Source organism: Staurois parvus, unplaced genomic scaffold (genome assembly GCF_062004578.1).
Source record: "Staurois parvus isolate SC_StPar_1 unplaced genomic scaffold, SC_StPar_1.0 ptg001045l, whole genome shotgun sequence".
NCBI classification, from domain to species: Eukaryota; Metazoa; Chordata; class Amphibia; order Anura; family Ranidae; genus Staurois; species Staurois parvus.
Genome location: NW_028318841.1, coordinates 1,042,580 through 1,062,142, shown reverse-complemented (window position 1 = coordinate 1,062,142; position 19,563 = coordinate 1,042,580).

Here is a 19,563-nt window from a genome sequence, read left to right as displayed (position 1 = left end):
TCTGCCAGCACCCTATGTCAAAAAATTCAACACACCAGCAGTGTGAGGAGACCTGAAAGTGGCACATGGCAGAGTGTGGCGATGGAGACAGCAGCAATGGGAGGCCGTACAGGGACCCATGAGAGACTCTGGACCTGGCAGCAGCATGAGGAAGCGGTATATAGGGGCCTATGGCAGATTAGGGGCCTGGCAGCAGCAATGGGAGGCCCATAATCTGCCAGCACCCTATGTCAAAAAATTCTACACACCAGCAGTGTGTGAGGAGACCTGAAAGTGGCACATGGCAGAGTGTGGCGATGGAGACAGCAGCAATGGGAGGCCGTACAGGGACCCATGAGAGACTCTGGACCTGGCAGCAGCATGAGGAAGCGGTATATAGGGGCCTATGGCAGATTAGGGGCCTGGCAGCAGCTATAGGAGGCCCATAATCTGCCAGCACCCTATGTCAAAAAAATCTACACACCAGCAGTGTGTGAGGAGACCTCAAAGTGGCACATGTTTGAGGCATGATTCATGGCGGATTTAGTCAGTTGTGTCAGGAACTGGTGGTTTGAAATCCAGACTAATCCACGCCTGATTCATTTTCACAAACGTCAGTCTCTCCACACTTTGGGTGGACAGTCGTGTCCTCCGCGGAGTTACAATACCTCCTGCCGCACTAAACACGCGCTCCGATGCCACGCTACTGGCTGGGCATGACAGCCTTTCAAGGGCAAATTCAGCTAGTTGGGGCCAAAGGTCAAGTTTCGTTGCCCAGTAGTCAAGGGGATTGTCTACCTCGGTTGGCAGGGTGCTGTCCAAGTAGGCCCAAGCCTGTTGTTTGAGGTCCTGCTCCAGGTCCACCTGATGCTGCTGCTGCTGCTGCGGCTGGTTAGTAGTTTCCTCACTGCGCTGGTGAAGAAAGCTACTCATCATCGACTGCAGACTGAGGCAGCTGCTGCTGGTGGAGCTGCCACTGCTCCTACCACCCCACCCCTCCCCTGCTGCCATGGCAGCGGAACGCGAGCGCACAGGGCCCACAGTGTCTGAGGATGGACGTTGGCGCACAAAGGCAGAGACCAACTGACTACATAGGTGGTTTTTATAGTACGTTATTTTGGCCTCCCTCTCAGCAGGTGTGAAAAAGGCCACCATTTTGGAACGGTAGCGAGGGTCCAACAAGGTGGACAGCCAAAAGTCATCCCTCTGTCTGATGGTTATTATTCGGCTGTCGCTACGCAAGCAACCGAGCATGCTATGGGCCATTTGTGCCAAGGAATGCGAGGGACTCCCTGCCTCCATCTCCACAGCATACTGCCACGGTGCGTCTGGGTCCTCTGTCTCCTCCTCCTCCTCCTCTACCAGATGCTCCTGCTCCTCCACTCCTGTCCGCTGAGTGGAAAAACCACCCATTTCACTCAATAATTCCTGAGCACAAATGTCCTCCTCTACCTCCTCCTCTTCTTCCTGTCCTGCCCCCACAGGGGTCATGTGGCGTTGAGATCTGTGCGCCACGTCTACCGCACCCTGACCAGCCATTGTTAACAGCATTTGTTCAAGGACGTGCAACAGAGGAATGACGTCGTTCATCCCATAGTCCTGCCGACTCACGAATAGCGTGGCCTCCTCAAAGGGCCTGAGCAAGCGGCAGGTGTCACGCATGAGCTGCCAATGGCTGACATCTAAGTTACACAGGGGAGTACCTTTATCCGCTTGTAACATCAGGAAATCGGTGATGGCCTTTCGCTGTTCGTAAAGGCGGTCTAACATGTGTAGTGTTGAATTCCACCTTGTTGCAACGTCGCAGATCAGGCGATGCTGTGGAATTCCGTTCTGCCGCTGCAGCTCAATGAGGGTGTTCTTTGCGGTGTAGGAATGGCTGAAATGCATGCACAGTTTACGTGACATTTTAAGGATGTCTTGCAGTGGGATGGTGGATTTTAAGAACCGCTTGACAACCAGATTGAACACGTGAGCCATGCATGGCGCATGGCACAACCTTCCTTGACGCAGAGCAGACACCATGTTCTTTCCGTTGTCGGTCAACATGGTTCCGATTTTCAGTTTGCGCGGAGACAGCCATCTGTCGATTTCTCTGTTCATTACACTCAGAAGTTCCTCCCCTGTGTGACTACGTTCGCCAAGGCATACCAGGTGCAGAACAGCGTGACACCGTTGCGCCCTGCACATGTGATATGCCGGTCGGGTAATGGGACTTGGCACGGGGGTGGCGGCTGAGGACACGGCGGAAGAAGAGGTGGTAGAGGCGGACATCTTTGCCGGACCAAGGACGTGCAAACGTGGAGGCAAAAGCGGCGTGACCTGTCCAAGTTGCTGGTGCGGCTGTGACGGCACCACGTTCACCCAGTGGGCCGTAAATGACATGTACTGTCCCTGACCGTAGTTACAGCTCCACACGTCGGCGCTGCCGTGCACTTTGGCAGAGACCGACATGCTCAAAGACTGGCCCACCATGTCTTCTACATGTGAATGCAGGGCTGGCACTGCCTTTTTGGCGAAGAAATGACGGCTTGGCACTCTCCACCGCGGCGCGGCACAAGCCATCATTTCTCTGAAAGGTGCTGAGTCCACCACTTGGAAAGGGAGGGACTGCAGCACCAGCAACTTGGACAGGAGGACGTTCAGCTTTTGCACCGTCGGGTGCGTGCTCGCAAACTGTTGTCTCTTGGAAACGGATTCCAAGAAAGACTGCTGACGGAATCCGTGAAGAGGAGTAGCAGGAGAAGGAGCATCTGAACGAGCGGAAGATGCCAACGAGCGACAACTCCCCTCAGCAGATGTGTTGGAGCCTTGACTGGCTGATGGAGGGCGATTGACGTCGGGTGACGGAGCAAGTAACGGAGCGGGTGATGGAGCGGGGGCTGGGGCGGGCAGAACCGCCGTATCTTTATCACGGTTTTCCCAGGCCACCAAATGGCGACGCTGCATATGCTGCCGCAACGCTGTAGTCCCAACATGGGCCCCCTGGCCACGCTTGACTTTCTGGCCACATAGTCGACATACGGCTACGTTTACTTCCTCGGGCGGCTTGACGAAAAATTGCCACACCGCCGAGTAGGAAACTTTGCCCCCGATACTCCTCACTGGCTGACTGCTGCTTCCTCCGTGCACACCGGCACCACTACTGGCCGTGGTGGTAGGCTGCAGTGGAGCTGGTGCTCTACTCCGTGGCCGTTTGGCTCCACTGACACTGCTGCGACCCTGCTGCTGTCTCCTGGGCAACCCACCGACTGTTTCGCTCGCTGCCAAGCTGCCACCCTCTTCTCCTGATGATGCGGAAGAAATTGCCTGATGACGACGAGGCTGCCAAGTGCGATCAACCTCCTCATCATCAAGTAGGGTCTCCGCCTCACTACTAGCCCCCTCGGCTGCGTCTGGGTCAGGAGACAGACCTGTCTCTAGACCGGCTACCGAGCCACTCTCCTCGCCACTACTTCTTCGCCTGGCTGCTGAAAAGGCGGATGTCTCCCCCCGTTCCTGACCGCCCTCTGTTAGCTCTTCCTCACTGTACAGTGGGGCTGAGCCCACAGCATGCGATACTTCGCTTGGTGAGGGAACACCAAAGGACAGGGGCAGGTAGAGGACACGTGATTTCAGTGGGCTTGGTCCCGGGCCATGCCAACTAACGGTTGTGTCTGACGTACCCACCGACCGTTGGCTGTAGGTGTCAGAGGTGACCTGGGAAGAGGAAGACGACCGAGCCAACCAATCGACGACGGCAGGGTTGTCGGTGGAGACACGACCGCTGGATGACACCGGGAGCACTGGCCTCTGGCTGCGAATAGTGCTGCCTCGACCCCTTCCTCTGCTGCCACGTCTGCTCGCTCCTAAAACATTGCCTCCTCTGCCACTCCTCTGCATGTTGTCTGACATACTCTTTAATTAAACGATTATGTGTCCCTGAGTAACAATTCTGTGTCCCTGAGTAACAATTCTGTGTCTGTGCGAGTAACAATTCTGTGGCCCTAAGTAACAGTTCTGTGGCCCTCAGTAACAATTCTGTGTCCCTGATTAACGTTTCTGTGGCCCCAAGTAACAGTTCTGTGGCCCTCAGTAACAATTCTGTGTCTGTGCGAGTAACAATTCTGTGTCTGTGCGAGAAACAATTCTGTGGCCCTAAGTAAAGTTTCTGTGGCCCTAAGTAACAATTCTCTGGCACTCAGTAACAATTCTGTCTGTCCCTGAGTAACAATTCTCTGGCACTCAGTAACAATTCTGTCTGTCCCTGAGTAAAAATTCTGTGGCCCTAAGTAAAGTTTCTGGGGCCCTGAGTAACAATTATCTGGCACTCCGTAACAATTCTGTCTGTCCCTGAGTAACAATTCTCTGGCACTCAGTAACAATTCTGTCTGTCCCTGAGTAAAAATTCTCTGGCCCTAAGTAAAGTTTCTGGGGCCCTGAGTAACAATTCTCTGGCACTCCGTAACAATTCTGTCTGTCCCTGAGTAACAATTCTCTGGCACTCCGTAACAATTCTGTCTGTCCCTGAGTAAAAATTCTGTGGCCCTAATTAAAGTTTCTGTGGCCCTAAGTAACAATTCTCTGGCACTCAGTAACAATTCTGTCTGTCCCTGAGTAACAATTCTCTGGCACTCCGTAACAATTCTGTCTGTCCCTGAGTAACAATTCTCTGGCACTCAGTAACAATTCTGTCTGTCCCTGAGTAAAAATTCTGTGGCCCTAATTCAAGTTTCTGTGGCCCTAAGTAACAATTCTCTGGCACTCAGTAACAATTCTGTCTGTCCCTGAGTAACAATTCTCTGGCACTCAGTAACAATTCTGTCTGTCCCTGAGTAAAAATTCTGTGGCCCTAAGTAAAGTTTCTGGGGCCCTGAGTAACAATTATCTGGCACTCAGTAACAATTCTGTCTGTCCCTGAGTAACAATTCTCTGGCACTCAGTAACAATTCTGTCTGTCCCTGAGTAACAATTCTCTGGCACTCAGTAACAATTCTGTCTGTCCCTGAGTAAAAATTCTGTGGCCCTAAGTAAAGTTTCTGGGGCCCTGAGTAACAATTATCTGGCACTCCGTAACAATTCTGTCTGTCCCTGAGTAACAATTCTCTGGCACTCAGTAACAATTCTGTCTGTCCCTGAGTAAAAATTCTCTGGCCCTAAGTAAAGTTTCTGGGGCCCTGAGTAACAATTCTCTGGCACTCCGTAACAATTCTGTCTGTCCCTGAGTAACAATTCTCTGGCACTCAGTAACAATTCTGTCTGTCCCTGAGTAAAAATTCTGTGGCCCTAATTAAAGTTTCTGTGGCCCTAAGTAACAATTCTCTGGCACTCAGTAACAATTCTGTCTGTCCCTGAGTAACAATTCTCTGGCACTCGGTAACAATTCTGTCTGTCCCTGAGTAACAATTCTCTGGCACTCAGTAACAATTCTGTCTGTCCCTGAGTAAAAATTCTGTGGCCCTAATTCAAGTTTCTGTGGCCCTAAGTAACAATTCTCTGGCACTCAGTAACAATTCTGTCTGTCCCTGAGTAACAATTCTCTGGCACTCAGTAACAATTCTGTCTGTCCCTGAGTAAAAATTCTGTGGCCCTAAGTAAAGTTTCTGGGGCCCTGAGTAACAATTATCTGGCACTCAGTAACAATTCTGTCTGTCCCTGAGTAACAATTCTCTGGCACTCAGTAACAATTCTGTCTGTCCCTGAGTAACAATTCTCTGGCACTCAGTAACAATTCTGTCTGTCCCTGAGTAAAAATTCTGTGGCCCTAAGTAAAGTTTCTGGGGCCCTGAGTAACAATTATCTGGCACTCCGTAACAATTCTGTCTGTCCCTGAGTAACAATTCTCTGGCACTCAGTAACAATTCTGTCTGTCCCTGAGTAAAAATTCTCTGGCCCTAAGTAAAGTTTCTGGGGCCCTGAGTAACAATTCTCTGGCACTCCGTAACAATTCTGTCTGTCCCTGAGTAAAAATTCTGTGGCCCTAATTAAAGTTTCTGTGGCCCTGAGTAACAATTCTCTGGCACTCAGTAACAATTCTGTCTGTCCCTGAGTAAAAATTCTGTGGCCCTAATTAAAGTTTCTGTGGCCCTAAGTAACAATTCTCTGGCACTCAGTAACAATTCTGTCTGTCCCTGAGTAACAATTCTCTGGCACTCGGTAACAATTCTGTCTGTCCCTGAGTAACAATTCTCTGGCACTCAGTAACAATTCTGTCTGTCCCTGAGTAAAAATTCTGTGGCCCTAATTAAAGTTTCTGTGGCCCTAAGTAACAATTCTCTGGCACTCAGTAACAATTCTGTCTGTCCCTGAGTAACAATTCTCTGGCACTCCGTAACAATTCTGTCTGTCCCTGAGTAACAATTCTCTGGCACTCAGTAACAATTCTGTCTGTCCCTGAGTAAAAATTCTCTGGCCCTAAGTAAAGTTTCTGTGGCCCTGAGTAACAATTCTCTGGCACTCCGTAACAATTCTGTCTGTCCCTGAGTAACAATTCTCTGGCACTCCGTAACAATTCTGTCTGTCCCTGAGTAAAAATTCTGTGGCCCTAATTAAAGTTTCTGTGGCCCTAAGTAACAATTCTCTGGCACTCAGTAACAATTCTGTCTGTCCCTGAGTAACAATTCTCTGGCACTCGGTAACAATTCTGTCTGTCCCTGAGTAACAATTCTCTGGCACTCAGTAACAATTCTGTCTGTCCCTGAGTAAAAATTCTGTGGGCCTAATTAAAGTTTCTGTGGCCCTAAGTAACAATTCTCTGGCACTCAGTAACAATTCTCTCTGTCCCTGAGTAACAATTCTCTGGCACTCAGTAACAATTCTGTCTGTCCCTGAGTAAAAATTCTGTGGCCCTAATGAAAGTTTCTGTGGCCCTAAGTAACAATTCTCTGGCACTCAGTAACAATTCTGTCTGTCCCTGAGTAACAATTCTCTGGCACTCGGTAACAATTCTGTCTGTCCCTGAGTAACAATTCTCTGGCACTCAGTAACAATTCTGTCTGTCCCTGAGTAAAAATTCTGTGGCCCTAATTAAAGTTTCTGTGGCCCTAAGTAACAATTCTCTGGCACTCATTAACAATTCTGTCTGTCCCTGAGTAACAATTCTCTGGCACTCGGTAACAATTCTGTCTGTCCCTGAGTAACAATTCTGTGGCCCTAACTAGCGTTTCTTTGTCCCTAAGTAACAGTTCTGTGGCCCTCAGTAACAGTTCTGTGTCTGTGCGAGTAACAATTCTGTGTCTCTGCGAGTAACAATTCTGTGGCCCTAAGTAACAGTTCTGTGGCCTTCAGTAACAATTCTGTGTCTGTGCGAGTAACAATTCTGTGGCCCTAAGTAAAGTTTCTGTGGCCCTAAGTAACAATTCTCTGGCACTCAGTAACAATTCTGTCTGTCCCTGAGTAACAATTCTCTGGCACTCAGTAACAATTCTGTCTGTCCCTGAGTAAAAATTCTGTGGCCCTAAGTAAAGTTTCTGTGGCCCTGAGTAACAATTCTCTGGCACTCAGTAACAATTCTGTCTGTCCCTGAGTAACAATTCTCTGGCACTGAGTAACAATTCTGTCTGTCCCTGAGTAAAAATTCTGTGGCCCTAATTAAAGTTTCTGTGGCCCTAAGTAACAATTCTCTGGCACTCAGTAACAATTCTGTCTGTCCCTGAGTAACAATTCTCTGGCACTCAGTAACAATTCTGTCTGTCCCTGAGTAACAATTCTGTGGCCCTAATAACGTTTCTGTGGCCCTAAGTAACAATTCTCTGGCACTGAGTAACAATTCTGTCTGTCCCTGATTATGAATTCTGTGGCCCTAACTAGCGTTTCTTTGTCCCTAAATAACGATTCTGTGGCCCTCATTAACAAGTCTGTGTCCCTGAGTAATGGTTCTCTGTCCCTAAGTAACTTTTCTCTGTCCCCAATTATCGTTTCTGTGGCCCTAACTCTGTCCCTGTCCCTAGTACAGAGCGGTCTGCCTCTGTTCAATAACTGCAGGCAAATGAAGAATTCCAAAATGGCCGCTATTTATAGCTCGACCATTACACAGTGCTGGCTGGCTGGCTGCTGATAGGCTGATGCGATCACATGTAGTTGAGGCATGCATTATGGGTCAGCGCGCCTTGTCTGCGCGCCTTCCCAGACATCCCCGCTCCGTCGCCGCACATGTCAGCCGCCATTTTCTGAAAAATTTCGATTCGCGCGTCCGAATTAGGCTATTTTTCGGATTCGGCACGAATCGAAATTTTTCAGATATTCGACTCGAATTCCACTTCGGATACTTCGATTCGCTCATCTCTAATAAATATAGCAAGCAGTCATAAAACTCCTTTATCTTACAGTATTTGTGTGCTATTACATTAATCTGTGTGAATTGAAGCACATGGCTGGCGCTGCAACCCATGTTGCGGATGCTGATACTGAACTTGTTCACTAATTACGGGCCAAGCATGATGGTGAAGATGAAGGAGGTGACAGCAAGACTAGTCAAACAATTTATCACCACAAAAACCAGAAGGGCAGAAGACTGCAAGAATACTGATTAAAATAAGTATTACTGGGTGTTTAAAGCATATGTTAAAATAAAAAAACTGAAGATTCCTGAGGAAGTATTGTTTTTTTTTTTTTTTTTTTTTTTACACCATGATTTCCTTTTTGAGACACACAAAGGAATGAAAGGTTACTCAGAAAAGAAAATTCACTTTACAGCTAATAAATGTTTAAAACCAATATATATTTTCTTGAAAAATGAATTGGTATAATAGTCTATAAGAAATGTGATGAGATAGAAAAAGTTAAAAATAAAATGTGTCACCATTTGAATGTAAAAGTAATATCCCACCAAATAAAAATAACAAGTTCCCCTGCACATCTCCCTTTAAAGTGGTATTTAACCCAAACGCAAACCTTTATTATACTGCAGCTTAACAATTCTTAGATGTGACACCTGAATTAGTTTTTCTATATTAGGATTTGTTTCCTTTAATTTCACCTGTTGATCTAGCCTAGTGGTCTCCAGACTGTGACTTGAGGGCCGGATTTGGCTCTTTTTGTGCCCTTCTGGCCTTTCATTCCCTTGGGGTACTATTCCTTCCATTGACACAAATGATGGGGCACCATTTATCCCAGTGACACCAACAATGGGGCATCATTCCCCAAATTATACCAACAGTGGGGCACTATTCCTCCTACTAAAAGCAATGATGGGGCACTGTTTGCCCTCACTGATGTTGGGGCATTTTCTACTCCCATTGTCCACAGTCCACCCCCCCTTAAAGCCTGAAAGACAGTAAACTGGCCCTTTTTGTTTGGAAAGTTTGGAGACCCCTGACCTAGCTAGTAAGTTGTTGGGGGTTTTTTGTTTTTTTCCCAACAGAACAAGCTGTCCTGCGGATGTATTAGTTAGAGGGTTGAAACAAACTATTTACCACTGACAAGGTGCTTACAATGGACAGCTTTTAATTAGTTATGTAAAACCATTATCCCAAAAGAAAAAAAAACCTGCTTGCTGTAACTGTGTATAAAGTGTTAGCTGAAGTTTTGCTTAAATTTGTTAGTGCATCAAAATCTGCTAGTACATCTGACACTCCCCTCCCCCCAGAATAGCAGTATTGCTGTATAAAAAGTATATCTGTCCATTCTAATACAAGAAGTGTGTTATTATAGTAATAATAATTCAGCCGTATTCAGCAACATATTACTTTTTTTGGTTTTGGGTTGAATACCGTTTTACTGTTTGATATAACGTTCCTCATGTCCAACTGAAACCAGACACAGGGCAATAGGTACACTTGCAAGTCATCTCCTAGATTGTAAGCTCGAAAGAGCAGGGCCCTTGATCCCCTCATGTTTTGCATTGTATTGGTATTGTTCTGTCACATGTTCTGTCCCCCTTTGTAATGTACAGCGCTGAGCGAACTATTGGCGCTTCATAAATACTGTATAATAATAATAATAATAATTTGTATAGAAATAAGGAACACTGAATGCTTGCAGTCACATGGATACTTTTATTTAAAAAAATTTGCTTGCACTACATTACCAAAAATCACCAAAGAATTTATTCATGCAAAATACAGTTTACTTTTTTAGATGTGTATGTATCATCTGTCTGCAAATCTGCTTATTAGCTTGACTGCTTCCATTCGGAAATCTTATCCTTGTGAAAAGTTTTGCTTAATTTTGAGCAACTGATCACATGGAATCACTCTTCTGAGTAGGGAGGTGGAAGCTATCCGCACGTAGCAATGAAGCTGTAAGTTTACGAAAAGTCTTTGCCTTTTAGACCTTTCCCTTGTGATAAATCTCCAAATCCAAAAACTGGATCTTTTCTTTGTCAAAGAGTGAAGTAAGCAAAATATTATGTGCATTGTCATTCAAATCAACTAATTCTAACAAAGCCTCAGGGGTACCTCTCCAGGCCATAAGCACATCATCCACGAACTGAAGCCAGAGTGCACCAAGATTTGCTAGACACACATTTTTTCTTCCAATACCCAAGAGAAATGCAGGCATGCCGCTCCCATGGCAACTCACTCCTATTTGTCTGTAATAACGTCCATTAAAAATGAAACAATTGTTATAGAGTACTCCAGCTATGAAATAATTGAGCATTGTGGATTGTATTCTACCCTGGAGAGACCCTGTTTAAATGGAGAACTGTCTGATATTTTATGCTGACGTTCTGCATGTCATGGTTTTATTTTCAATGGATTATGATGTATTCATATATCCTTTATGCCAAGTTTAATACAGGGCCTGCATTTTGTAGGGTACCCTGATTATACTACAGAAGTTTCAGATTTTCTTTTCCAATAATGTTTATTGAAAACAAGTTTTTCAAGGCAGTATGGTACAAATTCCAACAAAATAAATGTCAGATAACCATAAGATAGCAAGAATGGATCCTATCCCCCCACTCCTCAGAAGATTCAGATTTTAATAATTGTGAAGGTGGAGGGAAGGGGTTTGTTATGATTTATGATGACACAGTGTAGCACTAAACAAAAATAAATAAAAATAAAATGTAAGCGATAATCGTAAATATAGGTGCACAACACTCAATCCCCCCTCAAATCCACACTTGAGGGATCCAAATGAATAATATGTGCAACACATGAATTCCCTCTATGGGAACATAAACAGTGCAAACAGTGCTAGGTGTCATACATCACACACACAAAAATGTGAATAGCACTAAACAATACTCAAAACCATCAGCAAACAAAAATATAATCATGAAATCAAGTCCCAAAGCAACAACATATATGATGGTGCTCCGACTTCACTCGCATGCAAGTGACAATGTTTAGGTGATCAATACGTGGCAATCCTTCAGTGGCCAAAATGCCCCCTCACCTCCTTACATAGAACCCAAAGGGCCAGTTTGCTTAAGGGATCACACCGATCCTAATAAGTAGAGACTCCTCACAGGCTTCCCTTCAGTTGTGGTATACGTTCCTCAATCCAAACCTCCACACAGCTACCAGCAAACCTCTCCCAGGATCATAGTAACACAAAAAGACCCTACATAGTGCAATCTGTTCATTCCAGAATATGCATATACAGGTGAAACTCGAAAAATTAGTATATCGTGCAAAAGTTCATTTATTTCAGTAATGCAACTTAAAAGGTGAAACTAATATATGAGATAGACTCATTACATGCAAAGCAAGATAGTTCAAGCCGTGATTTGTCATAATTGTGGTGATTATGGCTTACAGCTCATGAAAACCCCAAATCCACAATCTCAGAAAATTAGAATATTACATGCAATCAATAAAACAAGGATTGTACATAGAACAATATCGGACCTCTGAAAAATATATGCATGCATATGTACTCAGTACTTGGTTTGGGCCCCTTTTGCAGCAATTACTGCCTCAATGCGGCGTGGCATGGAAGCTATCAGGCTGTGGCACTGCTGAGGTGTTATGGAAGACGAGGATGCTTCAATAGCGGCCTTCAGCTCTTCTGCATTGTTCGGTCTCATATATATCTCATCTTTCTCTTGGCAATGCCCCATAGATTCTCTATGGGGTTCAGGTCAGGCGAGTTTGCTGGCCAATCAAGCACAGTAATCCCACGGTCATTGAACCAGGTTTTGGTGCTTTTGGCAGTGTGGGCAGGTGCCAAGTCCTGCTGGAAAATGAAGTCAGCATCCCCATAAAGCTCGTCTGTGGAAGGAAGCATGAAGTGCTCCAAAATCTCCTGGTAGATGGCTGCGTTGACCCTGGACTTAATGAAGCACAGTGGACCAACACCAGCAGATGACATGGCTCCCCAAATCAACACAGCCTGTGGAAACTTCACACTGGACTTCAAGCATCTTGCAGTGTGTGCCTCTCCATTCTTCCTCCATACTTGGGGTCCTTGGTTTCCAAATGAGATGCAAAAGTTGCTCTCATCAGAAAAGAGGACTTTGGAACACTGAGCAACAGACCAGGTCTGTTTTTCTTTAGCCCAGGTAAGACTCTTCTGACGTTGTTTGTTGTTCAGGAGCGGCTTGACAAGAGGAATATGACATTTGAAGCCCATGTCCAGGATCCATCTGTGTGTGGTGGCTCTTGATGCACTGACTCCAGCCTCAGTCCACTCAACAATTCCAACAATTCCAACCAACAATTTTGAATGGCCTTTTCCTGACAATCCTCTCCAGGCTGCGGTCATCCCTGCTGCTTGTGCACTTTTTTCTTCCACACTTTTCCCTTCCACATAACTTTCTATTAATGTGCTTTGATAAAGCACTTTGGGAACATCCAACTTCTTTTGCAATTACCTTTTGAGGCTTTCTCTCCTTATGGAGGGTGTCAATGATGGTTTTTTGCACAACTGTCAGGTCAGCAGTCTTTCCCATGATTGTGATTCCTACTGAACCAGACTGAGAGACCATTTAAAGGCTCAGGAACCCTTTGCAGGTGTTATGGCTTAATTAGCTGATTAGAGTGGGACACTTTGAGTCGAGAATATTGCACCTTTTCACAATATTCTAATTTTCTGAGATTGTGAATTTGGGGTTCTCATGAGCTGTAAGCCATAATCATCACAATTATGACAAATCACGGCTTGAACTATCTTGTTTTGCATGTAATGAGTCTATCTCATATATTAGTTTCACCTTTTAAGTTGCATTACTGAAATAAATGAACTTTTGCACAATATTCTAATTTTTGGGCTCAGGAATCCTAGATCCCCTCAAATCAGCCTCCAATCTTCAGGTATAGATAGAAATCCCAAACTGTAGGTAAGACAAATGCCCCAGAACTCCAAACTGTAAATTTAATCAGCCTCCAATCTCCAGGACCACCAGAGATCACTCGCCATAGGAAGATAATTTGTGCAGAGAAAAAAAAAAAAAATATATATATATAGTGTAATACTGTAAGACTGAAACAGGATGAATTCAAATACCAAACCACTCAGATCTTAAAAAAATGTAATCAGCATTTATTATATCTGGAGCCAAATCACCACATAACCATGGTACAGATCTCACAGTCAGCGATAGATGACAGCATGTCAACGCGTTTTGCCCCTCCTCCATGGCGTTTTCACAGACTTCTGTGAATAGAATTCTATTCACCATATTCTATTTATTTTTTGGAGTGGGACTATTTCAATAATATAATTTTTCTATGTATTATTTGAGAATTTTTGAGTTGCACATATAATCTTTTATTTGCATAGTTTTTTGATATCACATGTGAGACTTTTTCACAGCCTAGCCATGTAGAGAGGTGCAACATCCAAGGAGCACCTTCAGGAGTTCTAGCGACATAAATTACAGATCTAATTTCCTGACTACTTCTCACACTTTTGAAGGCCCAGGAACACCAGGACAATGGAATTACCCACAAAATTACCCCATTTTGAAAAGCAAACACCCCAATGTATATTCTGTGAGTCTTTTGAACATGACAGGGTTTTTCCACAAGTTTATGGAAAATGTGGAAAGAAAATGAAAGCATTTTTTACACAAAGTTGTTAATTTATAAGCTACAGTTGTGGCCAAAATTATTCAACCCCCACTGAAATTGAGTGTTTTGGCCAGTTTGACATTGCTTTTGATCATTCAGTCATCTTGCTTACATTTACATTAAAGAGGCACTTGTAGGTCAGACAAATATAACATAACAGTTATAATGAAATAACCACAAATGTCTTTTCTGTGCTCACAGCATTATCAGTTTTATTCAACCCCCAAGTGACATTCAATCTTAGTACTTAGTACAGCATCCTTTTACAGTTATAACAGCTTTTAAACGTGAAGCATAGCTTGACACAAGTGTCTTGCAGCGATCTACGGGTATCTTCGCCCATTCTTCATGGGCAAAGGCCTCCAGTTCAGTCACATTCTTAGGCTTGCGCACTGCAACTGCTTTCTTTAAGTCCCACCAGAGGTTCTCAATCGGATTTAAGTCTGGTGACTGCGATGGCCACTCCAAAATGTTCCAGCCTTTCCTCTGCAACCATGCTCTAGTGGACTTGGAGGTATGCTTGGGATCATTGTCCTGTTGAAAGGTCCAACGTCTCCCAAGCCTCAGGTGTGTGACGGACTGCATCACGTTTCCATCCAATATCTCCTGGTACTGAAGAGAATTCATGGTACCTTGCACACGCTGAAGCTTCCCTGTACCTGCAGAAGCAAAACAGCCCCAAAGCATGATTGACCCTCCACCATGCTTCACAGTAGGCAAGGTGTTCTTTTCATCATAGGCCTTGTTCTTCCTCCTCCAAACATAGCGTTGATCCATGGGCCCAAACAGTTCTAATTTTGTTTCATCAGTCCACAGAACACTATCCCACAACTTTTGTGGTTTGTCCACATGGCTTTTGGCATACTGCAGTCGACTCTTCTTATTCTTTGGAGACAGCAAGGGGGTACGCCTGGGAGTTCTGGCACGGAGGCCTTCATTACGCAGTGTGCGTCTTATTGTCTGGGCTGAAACTTCTGTACCCACATCTGACAAATCTTTTCTCAGTTCCTCAGCAGTCACACGGGGACTTCTCTCCACTCTACGCTTCAGGTAGCGCACAGCAGTCGAAGTCAGCATCTTCTTTCTGCCACGACCAGGTAGCGTTTCAACAGTGCCCTTTGCCTTGAATTTGCGAATGATGCTTCCTAAGGTGTCTCTTGGTATGTTTAACATCTTTGCAATCTTCTTATAGCCATTGCCCTTCCTGTGAAGAGAAATCACCTCTTCTCTTGTCTTCCTGGACCATTCTCTTGCCTTCACCATGTTTGTAACCACACCAGTAAATGTCTAGAAGGAGCTGAGTATCACAGTCATTTTAAAGCTGCCTAATTGGTGCTTATTATGCTTGATTGCTGCTCGGTGACATCCACAGGTGTTTTCAATACCTGATGGAAAGCACCTGTATGAACCTCTGTTCTTCAGAGTGGTAGTCTTTAAGGGGTTGAATAATTGTGGCAATGAAGAAACCACATAAGAACCATTTACTACTGTATTACATAAACAATTGATGTCATTTTAGTTGCATTTGGGTAGTTACAACGTCCTTGTAGGATTTGATTCTGAATACAATTCCAAATGTACACTATAGTCCCTAAACCCCTTTACAGCATTGGGGGTTGAATAATTTTGGCCACAACTGTATTTCTAACACACAGCATGGACATACTAAGAATTACGCTCCAAAATACATTTTGCTACTTCTCCTGAGTATGGCAATACCACGTGTGAGACTTTTTCCCAGCCTTGCTGAACAAAGGATAAAGAAAAGATTACCTGTGGTTTTAGTAGAGCAGTTGTCTACAGGAGAGAGCAGGAAGCAGACAGAGATGTGGTCAGCAACAGCCAAAAGCATCATCCAGGCAGTAGGTAGGAACCTGGTCCATAAAATGTCCTGGGTCAGTGCAGGCAGAGATATAGTCAGCACAGTCAAAGTATTGGTCCAGGCAGCAGGCAGGAACATCAGGCTTAGGGCCTTAGTCGGTTAAATCTTGGGCACAGGGTTTTGAGGCTTCTTCCCAACCATTCTCTTTCGAAGCCTCTGGACCAATAGACCCTGATCAGGGAATTACAAACCCAGAGAAAACCCAAAATTGTTTTTCTCTACTCTGGACACTACTCTGAAGCCTCCCCTCACTTATATGAGGCCCCTGTGTTATCTTGAATTCCACTACTACAGTAACAGGGCAAAAGATCAGTCTAAGTGGCAGTCAAAAAACATGGTCGATTAACAGGCCCGAGGTCAATGCAGGTGGAAGACAGACACATGATTTAGAAACAATCCAGGTGGCAGGCAGTAGCATCGTTAGTAAACAGGCCAGGGTCAGTTCAGGTGGAAGGCAGAGGCGTGGTTAATCAAGGCAGCAGGCAATCGTTCAGCACAGATATTAGAAATGGGCAAATGGCAGGCTGTTAAACGTAAGCCTAATATTATGGTGGTGTGTGATAAAGTCAGAAGCAGTTTCCAATGCACAGGCCTGAAGGGACATTGGGGACAATGAAAACTGGTGTCTCTCCTAACTCCTTCTCTGCTGCATACTCAACTTTTTTTTTTATTGTCTTCCTGTTACTGTTGGTGGAATGTTCTCAAAGAAATGTGGCTCGTGAAGTCCGCTGACACAATTGAAGCAAATGCTTTCTGGTGGAGATCCGTGCTGGTAGATTAGGGCAGTGCTGACATCTTCTATAAATTTGAGGAAGGTGGTGGGTCTTTGTTTACTTTTGATAGGTGACTTATGCGTTAAAAACGGCCAAATGGAAAAGGTAAATTGCAACTTTTTTATACCAGAAGAGAGACTTTCTTCATAAATAGGGCTGTAGTGTTTGATCATTTAAATCCACTCCCCACCCCCCCCCCCCGTGAATTGTTTATAATTGTGGATACACCTGAGGGTTTTGGTTGGGACTGGGTCTTCTGTAATTTTCCACTGTTCATGTTTTTTTTTTTTTTGCCCCAGCCCCATGTTGATCGTAAGCCCCCCAAAAAATGTAAACTCCTCCATTGTTAGAAGTCTCCATTCAAACGGATGAGCATTGAATGATTTGGTGTTGTCTTCAATATATTGTTGTGCAAAAAAGTCTGGTCCACCATAAATTGAAGATAATTGACGGGGGGGGGGGGGGGAAAGTAAAAAAAAAAAAATTTTTTTTTTTTTTGTTTTGTTTTTTAATGATATATGTCATTTTTAATTTCACTCTTGCTGTCATTAAAAAAAAAAAACTTTGTAAATAGCCCCAACTTTAATTGTATAATTGATTTAAACTAGGCCAATAAATAATCCACAGAGGATTTTTGTATATCAATGAAAAACTTCCTCATGTATGATCTTACTTTTTGAGTTTTAATTTCTCTTCACAGTATAAGGTGTGGTGAAAGTGGCAGTGATGGGACCTTTTTGGAGACCTTTTGCAACCTGGGTCCTTTTGGTAGGGGATACCTGTGAGGTAAGAGAACTAATAGTATGAAAAAAGAGCCAAAAAAAAAAAGACGGGACGGATGATACAGTATGTGGGGCAAAAGACCGCCTCACCCCTTTTTTGCCATGGCTACAAGCTCCACAACATTTCAATCTTATTACCCAGACGTGACTTAGGTCTTTTAGGAACCTATATATGCTCCTGCCATCAATCTATATTTTTGTGTCACAAGATAGCTGAACATTTGTTATGCAGACCTTCACTGCATGTGATATTTAACATAATTTACAATAAACATTTTATTCATTCATTCAGTTTCAGCAAAAGCATTTTGTAAATTTATTTGGTGTTGTGTTTTTTGTATTTTTTTATACTTCGTAGAAAAATGTATCTATGAACCCTGGATGACCAGAGAACACAGACTACATTGAACCAAAGAGAGAGGTTCTATAACTTAGAATTTTAAAAGGAAATTTAAAACAAATAACCTCAATCATTTAAAAAAAAAAAATACACCCCACGGGTAAACAATGTAAAACATTTTTAAGTACCTTTTTTATTTTTTTATTTTTTATTTTTTATTTTTTTTACATAATAATGATTAATCACTATATAGCTAGTGTTCATACAAAATATTGTGTGTTTTTTATTTTTTTTAAGTGTATTTGCACCTTTAGAGAAACAATGATGTAGTGTGTGTAGCGTGCCATGACAATTGGTGAGTGTGGCCAGAGTACAGAATGCTGACAGTGTGATGGTCTTAAAGTAGTATGGTTGAAGTGAACCAGAACCTACTCACTGTCTACATGGTACACATATGTCACAGTCCTTGTACCCACAAAATGATGCTTAAATTACTGTGTCACCAGTGAATCTTACAGATGCACAATAACTTTAAGAAATTGAAACTTTTCCATTAGGTATGATATTCTGCACACAGAGTATAGCAATACAGCTAACACTTTCTCTGAGTCTCCCTCCAAAGTAGAAGTAAAGGCTAATATAAACATTTTAAATGTTGCCTCCCCTCTTACCTCTGCTATATACAGTTTAAAATAAATCTTAGTAGAAATGCCCTTTTTAACAAAATGTTTCCAAATAGTGTCTGTGCAGGCCCGACCACAGCAATGAATCCTTAGAGTACTGACATCATCCCACAGGTGTCTATTGCTCTAAAGTATTGTGAAGAGCGCATAAAAGATGATTTAAAAAAGATACTGACATTGAGATTTCTTACAAGTTGCATACAGCAATTAAGAGTAGTGGGGATCCAACTTTAAAACATTGCTAATTTTAGCCTTTCCATCTACTTTAAAAAGAACTTCATTAAAATAATCAAGGACGACTGTGCAACAATCAACTGTTTGAAACAACAATTTAGTCAGTTTTGTGTAATTACTAATAACATGTAGTGTGCAGGGTTCAGGAGTATATAATGTTCAACATTTTAAATATAGTGCAGTGGTCAAGATTATCTAATGTACCAAATGCAGGATTAGGAAGTATGTAATGTACAGCCCATTGTGCAGATCATATAATGTACAGAGAGCAGGGGTATGAAGTACAGTATGTAACCTACTGACCAACATACAAAGGGCAAGGGTCAGTAATACTGTATGAAACATAACCCAGCAGACCCCAACATGCAGTGTACAGCCATAAGCAGCAGCCATAAGTATGTAACAGTAAAGTCCATGTACCATAGTGCGTAGTGAACAGTATGGTACATACTGTACATTGCATAATCCTGACCACTGCAACTTCTGTGCTGTATTGTGCACTGCATAATCCTGACCACTACACTCTGTATTCTGGACTTTATATTACATAATTCTGACTTTTTTTTTTTTTACTGCGCTGTACCCTACACACTTCTAAGCACTAACACTTTGTGTACAGTGCTGTACATTTGTACCAGGTAGCTCAGGACCATATGGACACCATAAACTGTCCAGCTCCACAAAAAGATCAGCCTCTTTACATAAGAAGAAATCCATGTGGAAAAACCTATGTATATATGGTGTGCAACATCCAACATCAAGCACTCAACAGATAACAGGACCTCACAACAAAAGAGGTTAGTAGACATTTGTTCCCATACAGGGAATTAAAGTAACTTCTTCCTTTTTCCAGCTCTTCACAGGCCCATTCCCTCAGCACAGATGGAGTAACTGTAACTTGCAGTTCACTAAAAAGGTGCAGATTTCGACATAATAATGCGCCAGTTATT